The sequence below is a fragment of the Artemia sp. Qi Xiang Cuo genome, chromosome 1, assembly GCF_049724085.1.
Source record: "Artemia sp. Qi Xiang Cuo chromosome 1, ASM4972408v1, whole genome shotgun sequence".
NCBI lineage: Eukaryota > Metazoa > Arthropoda > Branchiopoda > Anostraca > Artemiidae > Artemia > Artemia sp. Qi Xiang Cuo.
The window spans coordinates 102,745,529-102,762,605 of NC_142794.1; positions in this window are offsets into that span (position 1 = coordinate 102,745,529).

Consider the following 17,077-nt stretch of genomic DNA (forward strand, 5'->3'; position numbering starts at 1 on the left):
CCAATCAGAGGCTTGCTTACATATTAGTGACGGAGAATTGCAGAGAATATAAGGAATGGGTTTTTGCCAAAGTTTTATTAGTCTGTGAATAGAATTCAAAGGAGTGAGAAGAAGAAGAGTTTTGACTTTACATATTTGGATATATATTTGTGTTGCTGGCGAGTGGAATATTTACACTCCTAGAAGTTGACAGTGAAGTTGAAGGTAATGATAAAAGAGTACCAAACATTGTGGTGGAAATCACGAAAGGATCACGGCTTTGTCTGGAATGGGATACACCATATGCAAGATATGTGATATCCTTGAGCAAATTTAAAATGGAGGATCAATTATGTTTCGCCGCTAAAGTTGATATAGCACATGTGAATTGACTTCAATGTGCTTTAAGTGCATTAGTGAAACATATCGAAGACAATAAACTCTATCGCTAATTGTACATGCTTAGTATTATTGTTGTCGTTGTAATTATTCAATAAAATTGTTTCGAAATCGAAAATGTTCCCTTTCTTTTCTGGTTAGGTTAGGCTAGGGGCTAACGAATCAGGGTCAGTCTAAAGTCAGCAGTCAGAGTGAAAGGATTGAAAAATGAATAAATTTGAGAAAGAAAGAATTAGATCAAATCTAGTGTTTATGGAAAAACATTTGATTTTGGATGACGATTTTCTCGAGTTATCTCTTAAACGCAGGATATTCTCATGTCAGGGAACACTTGACAATATAATGAAGAGTGATTCTCCCCCATTGGACTATTGTATGAAACTTTTAAAATGTGACTCAAGTGCTTATAGTCAATTTATTGATATATTAATTGAAACAAAGCAGAATCATATCATGGATATACTTTTGAAAACATTGCCAATGGATTCAATGTAGATGGCTCCCCATTCGAAAGAGGTAACGTCACAGAGCTACTCTTCTTCCTATTCCCCTCACTGAATTTATGGCGCGAGGACGATCAGTTTCGTTTTAGCTGTGAGAGAGTTGACATCGGAAACCAAAAAATGTTCTATATATGTCCATTGTGCATGTACACTCTTGGCAGTTGGACTCAATGTGAGAATTGTACAATTATTGATGACTATAGTAAAAAGTGCAAATTATGTAATCCATGTAAATTACATAGAGACTAAGCGATGCAAATTAATGGAGGTAATTCATGTCGTGAAGAAATTTGTGACTCTCACCTTAGAGGACACCTGTGCTCCAATTGTCACTATGATAAGTGTGATCAGTGGGAGAATACTTACCCTGCTCTGATTAGAAAGAATCCTAAAAGTGATTCTAGATTATTTCTACGAGATTGGTATCGTCGTGGATTTAAATTATTCCGGGAAGAGGAATTTGGTCTACGATTCAACTGTTGGGCTAACAAGACAATTTGGTTTCTACGTCATCGTTATGACGACACTTCCTACTATGACTATAAATCAAGTGATTTTTATTTGGCAGTTACCGATTGTGATTCACCATTTGAAAACACTGTATGTGATATTGCTTCAAATAGACAGATTGAAACTCGTGAATTTCATAATATGAATGTAAATAGTATCATTGACTATACAAAGAGATATGTCAAGAGTGAAGTTACATTGTACTGTAGAAAATGTGACCCTGACTTTGCAGCCAATCAAGATCAATATACAGGGAATCCAAATGATTTACCGGCATTAGTGGTTCACGACAGTTACCTATACACCGAAGAAGAAGAAGAAATCTAAAGTGAAGAATAAAGATATTGTTGTATATATGCATTTTATTAATAAACAAATTCACAAAAATTTTTAAGGCACTTTACTCTTAGGACACTGAAATCAATACTGTATAGGTCTGAGAGGATATTTTCCACTAGAAAGTCGTTCAGACGTGGAAGGTCACCATAAATGTGGAGAAACTGCTCGTAAGTATAGCCGCGACATCGGAACACAAAATATAGTAGTGCATGGAAGCCACAGCTTTTAGTCGTTAGATCCTGCACCCTTTTCCGATTTTGAATAATAGTTTTCCGACTGCTCTCAATATAGTTGCTGATGTTAGGCGTGTAGAATGTATAGGTTAGCCCAAGAGGATCAAAAAATTCAATCGTCTTCATTGTTTGAAAGATGCACAGCCAATGATCCATCAGCACAGTCGACAGACTGCTATTAACAATAATTAAGTTATTGTTGACACGTTGAATTTTTCCAAGAAATTCAGAGGGTAGACAATGGGATTTGTACTTAGACATGTAGGGATCCATATTAAATACAGTAATTATTTGACTGGTGTTCATGGGGCCAAGTCTAGTAGAAAACTGCCTTCGGGAGTGATTTCCCAATAGGTTTCATATTGATTTAGTGAGATTAGTGCAATACTCTCAGCCGATGGGTCGGCAAATGTACACTCTAAACGCACATTCCCCGTACGTACTATACTCATATCCTGTGTGCCAGACAAATCCAGTACAATGATACCATGTGTTTTAGCAAACATATCTTCGGTTATACCATTTTCAAATAGTTGCGAATCATGATCTAGGGTTTGCATGGTCAACTCATACAATGTTCTATAGGATTTATCAAAAGATAGATTGTAGAGTGGGATGCCGTTTACTTTGCACACAAGAGATGAAAGTCCAAACATCTCGAATTTATTTGGGCATTCAGTCCACGATCCTATTGCACTGGCGCTTTTTACAAATGCCAAAGCGAGTTTTGACGGCATTTCACCATTGATAAAGGATGAATCCGTGAAGGTGCGTGAGCCCATTGCAATATGAAGTTGATTGGTGATTGTATAAAGAACAAGTAGTTTAATATTATTTCCATTGGCTCTCAGTTTTTCCACTGCCAAAGCAACAGAACTCATGACCTGTTGTTTGCGTACATGAAGTATTGCCGAGGTGAGGGAGAGACTTACATCAGGATTGGCAGCAAGTTCTTTTCTTAATATGAAATTGGAGGGTGCTAGCGTTAGTTTTATATCCACTTTAATATTGGGCGGCAGCCATTGGGGTATATTAAATATTTCATGATATATTTTTCCAACTAGATGCAACTCACTTGTTGCAGCATTTTTTAAGTGCATTTGTACAATCAGTATTAGTAATATATTCATAACCATTAGAGATGCCTCTCAATTCCTTGTATGACTTGGGTGTCATCAGCATGAATTGCATGTAGCTTGTATAATTTGAGAGATTGTTGCTTGTGCTCACCAGTGTGCCATTGATGTAGACACTAATTTGACGAAATAAATTATGTAATATACAATTTTCATAGGATATTCCATCGGCACGAATTGGAATTGTATTATCGGATTTTCGGACTTTCATTCGCAAATCTATAAATGTTGAAGACATGTCCATAAAGTAGTCTTCATTGGAATAAATTTGAAAGTGGATATTATCGGAGAGGGGTTGATAAGGATAAAATTGTTCATAGTATCCATACTAGACACTCACATCAACATTTTCAGCATTGAATAGATTCAATGAGGTGGTGAGTGAAGGTTGAGAATCCTTTTGCGGTAGGTAGGACATCCTAGGAGAAGAAATCTAGTTTCGATCTAACAATTTTCTTCCTGTGACTTCTTCTTCTGTTTACAGTACGTGTCGGCTTTTTCCTTCTTTTCTTTGACAAGAGGGGGGATGTCTTTCGTTTCCAACCTGAGTGGAGACTGATGAGTGATGCATTGTTTCTCGACCTTTTTAAGCCTTTACGATTTTGTTTTAATCTCTCGCCAAGGGTTCACGCACTGGACCTAAGATTTTCCGTAGCACTTTTTTTAAAATCCTTGCCAGAGCCCCAATCGTATAGTGTAGAGGATGCAAAATCTGTCGCAGCCAGTACAAGATATTTTCTAGCCAGTGGTAGTGAAGAGCGAAACAGCTTAGCAAACCAACTGCTAAGACTGTAGCCAGACATTCACGAGCGACCCTTGTAATAGTCCATTCCAATACCCTGTCGTCTTGGGCCAAGAGTATTAACATAGCAGTCAATATCAGGACATGTGAATACCACTTTTTTATTAGACATCTTGTTGTTGAACAATGGGAGGAAAATGGCATGTAATCACAGCCAAACCTTTTGAAATTGTTATGGGATCACCTAATTCAGTTCTTAGTGTTAACTGACAGAGTTCCAAATAGGAAGTGTTTACAGGAATATACTGAAGATGTTTTATATTGTAGTGGTGAATATGCTCCCGATTGGTTTTTCGTTCATGAACACGTAGGAGGGGGACGTTTTAATTACCAACTCGAGATGTTTCCACAAACGAAGCGTATAGTAATATACAGGTGTCCATGGAGATGACAGGTGGATCGTCAGAGAAAATGAAATTTGTGTTTCCCGCACTTTTACCATTGATTATATTGAGCTTAAAGTCAAGAACATCCTTTAGGTTATCATAGAGAATAACCTTTTCACTGGCAAAAGGTGAACTAATGTAGATCTTGCCCTCCTCCTTTGAATAGTTGAAATGAAAAGCTCCTTTTTTACGAGCGGAAATTCTTTTATTAATAGAACGACATAAATCGTTCAAACAGGTGAGTTCCTCGTAGGGTAATTCAATATATGGATAATCCATCCAATTGATTTTTTGAATTTGTTCTTGATCATTTGAGGATGGTGGCGGCCAATCATAGGGTCTAATTTTTATTTCATATTTACGATCTTTTTTCAGGATGTCGTAGGTATTTTTGAGAATACAGTCGACAAGAGCCACTTAATATTTTCCATCGAATTTGATGGTGGGGGAGAGTTTGGTCCAAAAATCACTTGTTCTATTCAAGTCAATATAGAGAGGATCAGAAACATTGGACATGAAAGTCACATAGAAATCATTGGGCATTGTTAATGTCTTCAGCACTGACCCAAGAATCAAAATCTGAGTTGTATCCTAGCCAGCGAGCAAGCAACTGTCTCTTGCCCCTACGAGTAAGACTCTTTAATATCTTTTCAATTTGATAAATTTCACTAGTGTTTCTAACTTTTTGCAGTTCATATTCATAAAAACCACCAAGAATCTCATCGTCTTTGGTGTCTCGCAGTCGATATGTCGTGGGCTCGGTGTCCAGGATTTTAGACACTTAAAAAGGTCAGTGCTTCATAAATAATTCCCCTTTTCAAAAATATTGGTGGTTCTATTAATTCGAACAGTATCACAAACATTGAATTTCTTCTTCACATTTTTTTTATCTTTTTCACCATTGGAATATTGCTTTAGAAAAGCATCAAATGTATTTTGATTGCAGTGAACATCCCGAGGGCTTGAGTTGAACAGAGATCGATGAGGTTGATGGTTGTATATCTGCATGATTTTATCTAAATCATGAATAAAAGCAGGTGTATTTTTTAGGGTACAATATCTTGAAATTAATAGACGAATCGTTCTTATTAATCGTTCAGCCAATGCAGCCTTTATCGGGCTGTGACTATGATAGAGTGTTGTATTATATTTCAATTGAACCTTTTGCACATGAGGATTAACAAATTCGCTGCTACGATCCGATTGAATTTTTCTATACGAATCCTGCTCAAGAATACTTTCAATGTCCTTAGCAACTTCAACACCTCTCTTTTACCGTAGTGGGCTGGCATAGGCTTAGCGACTAAAGACACTGATTGCCACCAGAATATATTTGTAGGGTGCATTGTGACGCCGTTGAATTGCGTCTAAAGTTAAAACATCCATTTGCATTATATGCAGAGGGGAAAAGGCTTAAGTTTGTCGATATTGTTTGCTGCGAAGCCTGTGATTCCGGTGCAGTGTGTAACTCGGTTCATTCTGTAGATACTCTTTTGCTTTTTTCAATGTGGTGCCAGAGACACCTTTAGAAAGAGTTTTGGTAAAAATTAAACTTTCCACTTCACCAGCATTTTCATAGACACTTTTCTGAACTTCATCCATTTGAACGCAAACGTGTACTGTAATGTCCAATCCCCTTTTGCACACTGGAGGGTGAATCGATTCGTCTTTGCTTTTGACTAGCAGCCACAGGTGTTGTAAAATCAGTGGTGCTGCTGCTGTTGCTAGTATTTTCAAATATTGAATCTTATTCTTTTTTAAATGGTGTTGGCGTTGTTGGAGGACTATATTATCTTAGTTTCTTAAGAATTTGCTTATTGCCAATAAGATTTTTGGGGAAGTTTGATACACTTAGAAAGGTGTATAGATTATCTTCAAAGGATAAAAGTTCTTTACGATTCGTAAGCACATCACAATTTAAATCTACTAGATTATAACTTATTCTCTGAATTATAATTCGTTTCCCTCTGCTGGCGACTTGAACTTGATCACCATCAGTTTCCAACATCACATAAGATAATACTCTTTTACTCTGTTCTCGATAGGTGAGTGACAATAGGTTTCCAATTTTCGTTACAATCGAATTCAATTCATTCTCCTTTGAATGCACTGCTGCATAATCATGAGGAGATTTTTCCTGTGTAGAGGGATCGGCAACATTGACGGGTCTCTCACGATAAGTTTTCTGTTTGTCCATATGTCGCAATGCATCTTGAAGTAAAAGCAGTTTTTTGTCATCGGCAATATTCTCGTCATTAATGAATTTGCTTAGATTGTCTTAAAAATGTTCAATGGGCGAGAGGACAAGTTCAAATGGTGTCAATTTATAGGGTTTAGCCATTCTCTAGAGAAAATTGTTCACAAGTCCTGCAATTATTGGCAGAAAAGTGTGAAAAAGCTACCGCCCGCTTGAAGGAGCCGTTTTCTTTTAAAATTTTTCCCCTAGTTTTTACAAGCCAAGGCGCGTACAGTGGAACGATGTTGCTTTGTCTACCTTCTGGCAGTTGAACATTGCCCTCAGTTAAATTTAAACAAAGTTCAGATATTAGATTAATGAAATCATTGTCAACACCATGTTTGAGTATGGCCTTCCTAAGGACGGGTTTTGAAGTGCTTAAAATGGAAAATAAATGCCGTTGTTCGTGTAGTTTCTTCAGTGTCATAATTGCAACTAATAGTCTTTTCTACTGTTCACCGGAAGATATACTGTAATTTCATTGTCGAAAATGTCGGTGACTACGCGTAGATCCTCGGGCGTGCTCTGATTAAGATCCAGCAAAATGTACCCGTAGGGCTTGCTAGTCGCCTGAGTGTACGCTGACAACAGAAATTTTGGGGCGCCGGGGTATATCTGTTTATTGAGAGTTATGAGCGAGCTAGAATCACGAACAACTCGATAGATAATATAGATAGTGCAATTCAAAGCAAGCGTTCGCATACATTTGCTCTGATGAAACAGATTGAGTAGAACTAGGGTTATGGAAATGTGTTCATGGTGAGAGCGAACACTGAACAGTTGTAGCATTTCCTGTGAGAACTGTTCAATGGAATCAGCCAAATCATCAATAATCAGCCACGAGTTCGATTCAATACTATTGAAAACATCAAGTCCCCGTATGAATTGTATTGGTATGGATGTGGCAATAGCTTTTATTTTATCATAGGACTCCTGCCAAATACTTTAGCAATAGTAGATTTTTTTTAGCTTTTCCAAAAACATTTTATTGCAATTTTGAATTATTTTAGCTAAAAGTGTTGTTTTCCCCGACATTGAGGGACCACACAGAAACGATTTGAAGGGTGTTATACATTGATACATGCTGCTGCTGCTGCTGCTGCTGACAACAGTTGGACTATAACTAACTGTAAATCATACGTGTCCAATGAATAAGTAGTAGCAATATTTTTCCCATAGATCTATCTAGTACGTTAACAAAAAAAAAAAAAAAAATATTTCATGGCAGCATTTATTTCGGCAACATGAAAACAAATATTTATTCAACATGAACAATGATAAAAATGACATACAACATAAATAAAAACACTTTTTGTCCATCAAGAACAACACTTATTGTCTTTAAACACTTTTTGTCCATCAACATGAAGAACACTTATTGTCTTAAAACACTTTTTTTTGTCCATCAACATGAACAAGAGCAAGAACAACACTTTATGTACAGTAGTAGCAAACACACACACTTTTCTATACAACAAAAAAAAACACTTGAAAACAATACTTGAAAACAACAACAGAAAAAAAAACACTTGGAACATGAACTAGCATAGTTGAACATTACAGTGAATTTAAAGGTGGGATCCCCCCCCCCCCCGGGGGTCGCGGGGCCAAAGGCCGGCCGTTGGCGGGACCCCCTCCCCCGGGAGCTGCGGGCGGGGCCCCCACCCCCCGGGAGCTGGTCGCGGGAAGGGCCCCCCGGGAACCGCGGTGGAAAAACTGTACAACAGTTGTCGTCACTGCTGCTGCTGTAGGTTAGTGGTTGGGTCAGTGGTTAAGGTGAGATTAGTTAATTTATGAACGGGTTGGGTGGTTAGTTAATTTATGAATGGGTGGTTGGTTAGTTGGTTTGTCAGATTAGGTTAATTTATCCAGACCAAGTTTATTGCGATAGTCTATGCATTCAACTCGGTCTGAAATACGGTAGTGGCCATGAGGCAGGACACTCACACCTTTCTCGAGCACATAGACTTTGTTGGATATACATGACACTGCATTCTTTTCCACTCTCACAGTATAATTTTTATACTGTAGAGAGCGAATTGCAAGCACTTGTGCTCTCGGCACTAGGCTACTTTCTACAGTATAATTTTTTATAATAATTTTTAATAATAATTTTTATACTCTGTACACACTCATGTTGAAATTGCTCTTTACAAAATGTGTAGGCATCCCTTTACACGCCTTCTTTTCATCCCCGTATTGAATTTTAACGCAATAAACTTTGGGACCCGGGAAAGATTCCCTGGATATCAAATCACTCCCCGTCTCTGATTTTAACATTAAAATCTGGTTGGGGGCTTGACGTTTCACCAAGTCGGGGTAGAGGGATGGATTCCAGTTGGTGAAATCCATCCGCGAGCTGATGTGTTCCCCCTTTTCTAAATCACCCAATAAATCTTCGGCCCCATTTACCTTTAACAGCAGAGAATCTGTATCCCCATAGTAAACTTGAACCTCCACCTCCCGTGGCTATTGCACCTTACACATATTGTAATAGAACAAAAACATGAGCTTTTTTGAAATTTCTAGTACTGAACTGCCGCCTGCTTTATTCTTGTTCAGTACCACATTTCGCTTTCTCCTGTGTAGAAGAACCATGCCAGTCTCAGTGCTCGTGAACGATGTAAAATTGGGATCGACAATAATTCGTGCACGCTCTAGAGGGTCAGTCACGACGTCGCAGCAAGATCTGTTACGTACGCTTTCACACATTTTGCCAAACGCTGAATTTAGGATGAGTTTATACATTTCCTTCTCCACCTTTGAGTTTGCCCTAGAGCGTTTATTGACAAAAGTATCAATAAACGTTTTCAAGTATGGTCGCTGATTGAACTGCAGGACCCTGTGTATTTTGGTGATTTTGAAACCATTGTTCACCATCCAGTGTAAAAGCACATGATGAACAACGATATTCTCCTTAGGGTCCAAATCAGCAATCAGGTTCTGTTTAGAGGGAGTCCAGTGCATCCCCATATCCTCAACCAATGATCGATTTTATGGGCTCAGAGAGTCCCTGGTCATCGGCCGATTGAAACAAGGAAAAACAAATCTTCGACTGAATCGTGACAGACCAGCAAAATTTGATTATCAACTTTGAAGAGCCCTCTATGTGACCCGTTGTTTTTGACCGTTTTAATTTCAGGGAACTCGCAGGGATTCCAAATCCCTTGATTTTTCCCATACGGTAAAGAGCAGTGAGACATTGCCGAGGGGTACAATGAGTTCATGTCCAAGAACACTGCATTTGACTTTGCACCGGTGCTGTTTTGTCCGCTCGGATCGGTTGATAAGACGCGGTCCTCATGAAAAACATACCCTCCCCTTATTGAACGCTCTACAAAAAGGTGTTGGTCTACGTCCGCGATTAGGACTTGGTCCTCCCAAATAGTTTTTAAAATCAAATCCATCACTAAATCCGGTGTGGAAAAATAGTAGCCTAAATCTAACCCTAACTCTGAATAGATTTGGTCTGTGTTCTTACAGACTATATCCTGCAGAGTTAAAACGTCACTGGCCAAGTACAGTCTACAATAATCCCACCCATTTTAACAATCCTCCTTGGACCACACCTTCTTGGCAAACTCATACTCCTCGGTTGTGCATTCACTGCTGGTCAGTGAATTGTAAAAAGCTTCAATTGGAGGTAGTTTCACCTCTCTTAAGCGAGCGCCAGAACAGTAATAATCGTATGCGTATATACCTTTACAGGTCAACAGGTCATACATTTCACTGTCTGGAAAGTGCTGTTTAAGCAAGGGAAAGCTATCAAAATTGCCACATTTTTGCACTTGAATCGATTGTCTCAATACCTTGAGAAAAAAAACTAAAGGAATCTAAGAACCTGATTTTATTACAGCACGTATGCCTATTATCCACTGCCTGTCCTTCCAGTTCAAGAAGCAACAACTTCTCGGTTGATTTGGGAATAATTTGATAGGTAAATGAACTGTTTACCCATGGACTGTCTACTCCCCCTCCCTCCCTATGAATACGTGCCAGTGCCGGTAAAATAAATTTTAAGTCGTAATTTGAGTTGTGGATAAAAACAGGGATAAAAAACTGCTGGCTAACATTTAAGTTACACGATTGATGCGCAACCCCCCTAAAATTACTCCCCCCCGCGGCTCTTTCCTGCCTCCAGTGATTATGGTCTCTGACTTTCCCCCTCCCCCTCTTTTCCCTTTAGTCCCCTTATCCCCCTCTACAAACTCCCCCTTACAAACCCAACATACTTTTTGATTTTTAATCGCGAGACGATCCTCTGCAGACAAAACCATTGGATAATGGGTATTTCTCAAACGAGAAATAGCACCATTAGCCGTGCCAATTAGTTTAGTCAGTGCCTTGACCATGCGCTCGTTCTCATCCAATGTTTCTACTATTTCTAACAACCGCATGGTGCTAGAGCTATCTCTTTGCGCGTGAGCATAGGACATTGCATTAGCCTGGTGTTCTTTGACTCGGTTTGGAATTTGGGGATCATTCACCTCCACCAGCTTAGCTTCACAGCCCAAAGATATTTTGTTGTACTGGAGGAGGGTATTCTGGAAATTTTTAAAGCGTAAAATGGCTCTATCCCCTGAAACCGTTTCCACTGTCTGGTAGCCATGCCGTCTACAATGCTTCATGTGATTTTGCAACTTTAATTCTGTCCAAAATCAAGAGAGGCATGTCAGACAGTAGAAACATACTCCCTTATGCTTACCCTCCCCCAGAACTCTACCAACGTCTGTAATAGGATTAAAATAGTCACTTGCATTCGTGACACTATGCGGTGCGTACAGTAGCAAAACCCAGTTTCTGAACAATTCACTAGACGGGCCCTGTATAGTGAAGACCACCCCCTTCTTTTTCAAGTAAACTCAATCTTCGAATTCTGTTTCATCCTGAACCACAGCAACGCTGATATTTAAGTGGGTATTAGCCATTTCAAAAATTTCAATAGATATTAGGTTTATTGGGTATTTTCCTTCTAGACAAGAGAAATCTACAATGGGGAAATTGGACCCTTCCTTCCCATGTACAGCCCAGTGATCTAAATTCGTCTTGGTAGCGTCACGTGCTAGAGGCTCGAATGCTGATATGAGGAAAGCATACCTGAAACATTTTTGACCTGTTTCAAAACAGATCTTCTGGACACCACGACAACCTACTAGATCTGGATTATAATTTAAAACTGTATCCCTTTCATGCCTTGCCCCCCCTCTTAAAATAAAATCTTTCTTAAATTTACAAATATTAACGCTTAAATTTTCAACAAAAAGAACTACAGACCCACTACCGTTTTCGTTAAAGTTTTCGAGATGCGTTATAATTTGACCTACCCAATCCATGAAAACACCCTCAAAATTTTCTAAATTCAAATAAACCAAACGCATCTCGGAATATATATAATGGTAATAAACTTCACTTTTCCCCTTATTTTAATAAAAAACCTTTAAAACAATAGAAACCTTAATTGAATCCCTCCCCCACAATTGAATTTGGTTCTCCAGTAGTGCACGAACTTTATCTACATAGACATGCATAATTTCTACAGGGTCCAAAACAAATTTTCCCCCCATTAGTGAATTAAAGGGATCCCCAAACGTCGCAGTGTAAACAACTATTGCATTTAAAACTATGTTGGACAATTGAAAATCAGGAAAAGTTGTACCCCCCTCCCCCTCTTGTATATTATCCCCTCCCCCTCCCCCAAGTTTTTCAATAATATCTGGGGTATGTGAATGTTCCACTTCAGTTGTTTGAAGTGGACTCGTTAGGGTATCGGAGGCTGGAGGAGGAGGGTTCCCAGTTAATTCGTTTGTGAAATCATTTAAAAGCTGTAGTGTATTTGGGCTCAAGTCCCCCTGCCCAACTGCGCTATAATCTACATTTAAAAATTTTTCTATAAACACATCAACATTATCTGGAATTTTCAGTACAGAGTCACTCTATGGTGAATTGTTCTGGAAGTCCATCAAAGCGTGCTGTCCATCACCAGCTGATGAGGACGATGGTAACATTGAATAAGGAACCAATGGTCGTCCAACCTATAAATGAAAAAAATAGCTTATTTTCAAAATGTTCAAATCATCCCTACTGATTTTAAAATTTGGATTATTATTTAAAACGTCAGCGCTTAGTAGTAGTAGCAATATGCACATAGTAGCATTTGTTTAATTCACTGTTCCCCCCACTCCACTGATATTCTGAAAGTTCCAAAATATCAAACTTAATATAAGATATTTACAATCTAAAACGTCGCTTTACATAAAACTGACCCTTTGATTTTGTTCAAACAACTCCCCCCCCCCATCAATTTCCACTATTTAATGCTCCCCCCTCCGAGCCGGCCATCGCGGCACTTCCCCGGCCCGCATCGCTTCCCGCGGCGCTTCTCGAGCCCACCGGCGCTTCCCGGCCGCTACGGTGCAAAAAGCTATCTTTTTCTCAGCGAATTCTCGGCCCCATACCCATTCACCAACGCGTGAAGAAACAGTTTTTTTTCCGCGGCGCTTCTCGGGTCCGAAGCGCTTCCCGCGGCGCTCCTCGGGCCCCGCAGCGCTTCCCGGCCGCTACGGTGCAAAAGCTAGCTTTTTCTCAGCGAAATTCTCGGCCCCATACCCATTCACCAACGAGTGAAGAAACAGTTTTTTTTTCACTTTACAATGAGGCGGTGATAGAATTGTGGCATATCTCCCCCCTTTCACCAATGTCCTAAATATATTGTTAGACCTTAATTTGAAAATAACGAGATTTCACCGGTTCTCCAGCAAATAGAGATTGCATTGGCATGTGCTTAATAAATTACAATTGTCTGCATGAAACCGTTTTAATTCGAAGGGAGAAAAACAACCACCTCCCCCCTTTCAGCAATGATATAAATAGTAATTATTATTTTTGGGGATATAACCTGTTTCGCTCTTACATAGAATTCCAATTTTCCTATATATCTAACGCTAATTTTGCAACCAATTCCGCTATTTTCAGAAATAAACACAGAATTACGTAAAAGCATTGAAATCATAGACTTGGCCTTAACCGCTAATGATAGAACAAGACAGGAAAAGGGGATGAAACAGATCAATTTATATGCTTGTGCGGAGCTTTAAGCCAAAGATTAAAACTAGACAATATTCAATTGTGAAAAATAGCATTTTGAGTTTCATAGTGGTGAGAGATAGCAGTAAAAACTAGAAAATTACCTAAAAATATTCGCTTATAAGATAGCGAAGCGATAGCAACAGAGAAAATAGCAAAGATTAGAAAAAAAAGAGCGGTTTGACATGCAGAAAAATTACATAATATTTAGATGTCTCCGAGGGAGGGGGGAGCAGAGAAATTTAAAACAAGGAGTGTGAGATTATAGAGAAAATAATATTTTAATATCCTGTTGAGATAAGTTTATATTGGGTTGAAAAATAGTGAAAAGAAAAAACATTGGAAGAAATAGATATGTATTTTTATAAGATAGGTAGGAAAAAATGCTCACATTTGCAAATCCTGGCTGCACTTGGGTGCCTGATGGTCCGGGTAGTGTTTGTTGGAGGGCGGACGGGCCGACGTCATTAATTTATTGCGCAGATTGGGCTGCGGCTTGTAAAGTAGGACCTGTGACGGTACGGACTTGCGCAGTTGAGCCAGTGATGTCATGGGCTTGCACAGATGGCTGCACTTGGGCAAGCAGTGTGGAGCTGGGGGGTTTCGGCCAACGGCCATATTGAACAACTGTTGCAGAGGTTTTACCTTGACCCCGTGCTTTCTTACTGGGAGGTGGGGCACATTCTTCACCATTGTCTTTAAAGAAGAGAAAAAATTTAGTAAAGAAAATAATTTCATCCTTTTTTACAGAAAGAAAATTAGTACTCTCATCCATATAATTTTGTCTAGAAAAGCATTTATCACTAAGAAAGCACAGCGTAAAAAATTTCGTGAAATATACTAATTGCTCCCTTCTGAATCTGAGAAAGAAACAATGGGGGATGGGGTTAGGTTTTGAGGGTAAAAAGAAAATATTTTATGTTTTCTATCGAGCATAAAGATTGCATAGTGATGTTTGTATTAGAGTGGGAGGGGGGGGAGGGGATTTACCTGCATATACTGGAGGGTGACCAATGAAAATAATTTTATTTTGAAAATAAAAAAATGAAAATGTATTAAATTAGAACTTACATTGCTAATTGTGGCTGTCAAGGCTTCTAATTCATCAATAATATCCATTCTAGTTGTTTGCACTGTGTCAAAATACTTTCTGATAATTTAATCACATTGCATGCCCGTTATATACGAAATCTCAAGGGTGAATTGTTATGTAACGGTGAAAATCATATGTAAGCAAGTCTGATTGGCAGAGAAAGGATATGTATCCGACTCGCTGATTGGCTGAGAAGGAAACACGGGATCTAACTGTTTCCTATTCCGTTAGGTCTTGCGTGCACATGACCGAAACAACAACAAGATCTTGAAGGAAGTGTGATTGACCCTGTCTCCGTTAGACTCAATAATCCAACAAAGTGAGAAAGTTCCTGTTTTTCCATTCTCACTGACAAAAACCATAAAACATACATAAATTGCTGTTGACATCCATTAAAGTGAGAAAGTTCCTGTTTTTTCATTCTCACTGACAAAAACCATAAAACAGACATGAATTGCTGTTGACATCCATGAAAAACATCAAATAAATTGACCAACACACATAACCATTCAAGAAAACATCCATCAAAGTGAGAAAATTCCTGTTTTTTCAAGTGAGAAAAATCCTGTTTTTCCATTCTCACTGACAAAAACCATAAAACATCCATCAAAGTGAGAAAAATCCTGTTTTTCATTCTCACTGACACCGAACAGACATAAAAACATGCATAAAGTATGTAAAAAAAGTTGTAGGTGGCAGCAGGTTTGGGCAATGGGGCTATAAGATAGCCTTCTACTATTCAATAGTACATACCTACATAGCAATGCAGATAAGATAACATAACGAAGAGGTAAAAAAAGCAAGTCTAGCTACACGAAAAAAGTTAAACATTTGATGTCAGAAGGGCAAAATTGCAAATGTAAATACATAAGCGAAACAAAAGAGGAATTTTTAAGATTAAATAATAAGGCCAAGACGGTGAATCCAATCACGTTTAAAGTGTAGTTATTACTAGTGGTTTAGTTCTTACCCTGATGTATATTTATATTAAAAAATGAGTTAAATCCGATTATAGTCAACTTTGTTATTTGTAGTAAACAGAGCTAGAAATTGTTTTTTCTTTCCTTTTTTAATAGTATTTTGCGTAGTTTTTATTTTTTCTTGTACTAATTCATTTCAGTGTACTATAGTCATGTTTGTTAGGATCTAAATTATTTTATATTTAAATTTATTTTTGGATTAAAAAAAAGGTTTATTAAATATTATTATTATCATAAAACAATAGTTTAAAATACAAAAAAAGCCAAAAAAAAGCTTAGTTTTGCTTGTTTAATTATTATATATAAAATATACATAATTTATATGCTAAAATAACCAAATAAGTTTCTAGTAGGATAGTTCCTATAGGATAGTTGTTAGTTATATTATTAAAATGATAGTCATCTTAAATTCATTTAGAAATATGTCTTTGTCCATACCAACAAATTTGATACTAGAATGAAAACATGTTTAATTAAAGATTTCATGGAACTGAGTTCTGCTTTTAAAATAGCACCTATATATACATTCAAACGGGAGAAGTTTAATTAAAAAAGAGCCAATCATGGCCCTTGGAAAACTGAAAAAAATATTTTACCTAATAAATGAGTCAATCAATTAATATATGAGTTAGAACTGGATAGGATGCTCCTTTAACGTTTACAGTTCAAGATTTAAATATGTATTGTCCCTTTAAATTTTCAGAGGCCTACTATATTTGACATAAGCAACTGAGAAAATAAAAAGCAGAGAGAATTCTTTGATACACAGTATCGATATTGATAGCATCGATATTGATGAACCAACTGACTGGTTAAGAAAAAAGTAATGTTTTTCTTTTTTTGTTATTGTAGCTAAAAAATAGAGAGGTTATTGTTTCAACACAATAACTAATAAGATATTTTAAACATAACCTGAAAAAAAAAATTAATCTGATATTAATTAGTATCTCTGTTGAATATATTTTAATTAGGCCACATTTTTTGGCTATTTCTCGAGACGAATCCAGTGGCTACAGATCAATACAGTGCCAATTGGCACTACGGTCCCATCAAAATGAGTGGACATTTTGCACCGATCATCTCAATCACATTAGCTCCTACCAGTGATAGATCAATGCACACAGATATTACACAGTAATCGAGAGACAACCCAAATAAATAACGTGGCTAGGAAGAGTTGATTCAGCCACAAAAAGTCCACCAAAACAACAGCAGCCCAGAAAAATAATGAATTATTAAAATACAGTCCAATTTTGTGTCGTTTACAAGGCCATTATTTTCTCGAGGAATCCAACTGCCCAAGCTCACCCTGAAGCCATGTTTGTAATCGTCATTCTAATTAAGTAAGCTAAAGCCTTTTATACCCATTCATTCTTCATGAAAAATTAAGCTTACAAA